Genomic DNA, 2,647 nt, shown 5'->3' on the forward strand with positions numbered 1-2,647 from the left:
GGTTTTCTATTCTGCTCGGTACCACGGAGGTACCGAGCACAATAGCTGAGCCGGCTGAGTCAATGTCCTTCTGCACTTCGGCTCAGCCGAACATGCAGAGCATGCTTAAATCAGCCGTACTGAGCCACAGTGAATAGCCGAACGATGTTTGTCTCACTTCACTTCGGCTGGGTTATTCAATCGGTTGCCTTCGGCAGCTTTGTGAATAACCCTCTAAGAGTGTTCTTTGAAGCCCAACTCCACCTTTTAGGAAAACTTTAAAAACCAGTGGCTCTGTGTCTTTAACAATGAAATTGGCACCCCAGACATTCTACATAGGATAGGATTACGTACTGATTCCTGTTATGGGAGCTGTCGGCAACCTGTAGGTACTCTAATTCATCTGTGTAATGGTGATCAAAACATAAAACATAATCACGGAGCTGAAAGGAGACCCAACTGAGAAGGGGGCTACCCGTGCACCTCTCGTCCCACACCTGTGGAGGTGGTGACAGGAGAGGTAAGGACGGGAAGAGGCAACATGCCAATTGTAATCCAGTTACAGTTTACGTCTTTTTTAACCACCTTAATATGTGTAGTTAAAAAAATAAAAAACAGTGGAGAGGTGGGCCCAGTTTTCTGGAGCGACGTTCAAAAAGAGCGCTGCAGAAAACACACATGGACGGCCAGCACCACCTTTGGATGCCTGTGATTGAGCTGTCATTAGACAGCTTAGATCACAAGCTAAATACACAGATCAGATGAGAGTGGCTCTGTGCCTTAGAATTGCTGTGATAGCCAACAACAGCAATCAAAAATGTAGACTAAAAAAGGTAAACAAACCCACCCCTTCCTCCTCTGCTGCCGATTGCTTCTGTAGGTAACAGTGCTCCCTCTGAGGGGTCATGCTGAACAGCAAGGGGGTACAGTGAGCAACAAGGGGTTAACTAGGGAGCACACAGACCATCAATGGTTTGGGGAGAAAACACCACTGACCACTCACAGGGGTGTAACTAGAAATAACAGGGCCCCATAGCAACATTTTGTATGGGGGCCTGTGATTTCTAGTTATGCCCCTTGCAGAGCCTACCTGAGATCCCACACAGCGCACCTGAGAGTGAGCTTGCAGAGACCACCATAGACTCTCTATGATGAGCTCTGCAGGGTCTCAGGTGGGCTGGTCACACCCCTGCACGCCTCTTACCTGTCAGCCCTAAACCGCTGTATGCCTCCTCCACCGCCAGGCCCTGCCTCCTCCTCCCCCACGGTCCCTGGCGGGCCCTGCCTCCTCCTCCGCAGCCTCTGGCTGTCACTGACTGAAGGGAGGAAGGAAGAAAGGGAGGAGGAAAGAAAGAGAAGGAACTAGGAAGGAAGGAAGGGAGGGAGGGAGGGAAAAAAGGAAGGAATGAAGAGGGAGGGAGGAAGTAAGGAAGATAGGAAGGAGCGAGGGAGGGAACTAGACTTCTCTATTACAGGACAATACATTTACAGGTAAGGCAGACCTATTTGTCTTCATTTGAGTGGTTGTGTCAGGGACGATATCCAGTACTCAAATCTAGTCTTGTCCTAAAACCATAAACATGACGATCCCCATTGCGGATAACATATTTTGTGTGTTTTTTTCCTCAGTGTAGAAGTCCAGGAAGACATTGCTTGTTTTCTACGTGTATGAGATGTATGAGAAGAAGTCTCCTCTCGGTGCTTTACTTGATTCATTGGACTGCCCACCTGTCTTTCTCCCTGAAGAATCAGAAGCTTTTCACGTTAAGCGGTGTGAAGAATAGCGCGTGGAAGAGGCACTTCAACAGAGTTTAACCGCCTATGACATATATCGTGCCTGGTGCCTGTGTCTTCTGCTCTGCTGAGCTCCTTTCTTCACCATTCATCATTTACCTTTATATTCCTTTAAAAGGCTATTAGGAAAGAATTGGTATTTTGACTGATTTGTTTGCTATGCAGCAAGGAAAATCTATAAAGTACCAAGAAGAGAACAAGATTTGAAGCATCTCCGCGCAAAAACAACTTTGGTTAGAGTTAAACCAAGCACGGACATTGTGTTCTGCCGAATTCCTGAATTACAAGGTTAAAAGGGAGACCGCCGTACGTATCCATTAGGCGCTCTGTGGGAGCTACGACTGCAATGCATACCTGGAGGTAATTCTTGCTGTAATTGTTACTTTTTTACTTGTTTGATGTTCCATATTTTAATCCTTGTACTTCATCTTGATTTGGGGTGACTTCCTCTTCACAGCATGTCAGTCGGTGTCACCAACATCCTCTCTGGAGAACTACTGGTAGAAAATGGTCAACTGGTCCATATACAGTAGTCAACTTAGTGCAACATCGTTCACTTTAGGGTCAATGCAAATGATGAGGGGCGTTCTTTGCACTAGGAAGAAAATAGGCTTAACTTCTGTGTATGGAAAGGCTTATTTACAGTAAAAGACAGGGAAGCATGGAATAGACTTCCACAGAAACTAAGGGGGTTATTCACTAAAGAGCTAAAACCTTGAGGTGTCATTGTAATATATCCCCCCTACTTGCAGGTGTCATTGTATTATATCTCCCCCCCACTTCCAGATGCCATTGTAATATATCCCCCCCCACTTCCAGGTGTCATTGTAATATATCCCCCCCACTTCCAGGTGTCATTGTAATATATCCCCCC

The 2,647-nt window shown here is 46.4% G+C and overlaps 1 long non-coding RNA gene across 1 annotated transcript in view; it reads left to right on the forward strand.

Moving 5' to 3' along the window:
• Positions 1 to 2,578: 2,578 nt before the first annotated feature.
• The window catches only part of LOC108799801, a 931-nt gene continuing 862 nt past the window's right edge, over positions 2,579 to 2,647 (forward strand). Inside the window, exon 1 of the long non-coding RNA XR_001942048.1 lies at positions 2,579 to 2,624. This is a non-coding gene — a long non-coding RNA (uncharacterized LOC108799801). The remainder of the gene's footprint in view (positions 2,625 to 2,647) is intronic.

This window comes from Nanorana parkeri, unplaced genomic scaffold, assembly GCF_000935625.1.
Source record: "Nanorana parkeri isolate BGI_ZX_2015 unplaced genomic scaffold, ASM93562v1 scaffold1818, whole genome shotgun sequence".
NCBI classification, from domain to species: Eukaryota; Metazoa; Chordata; class Amphibia; order Anura; family Dicroglossidae; genus Nanorana; species Nanorana parkeri.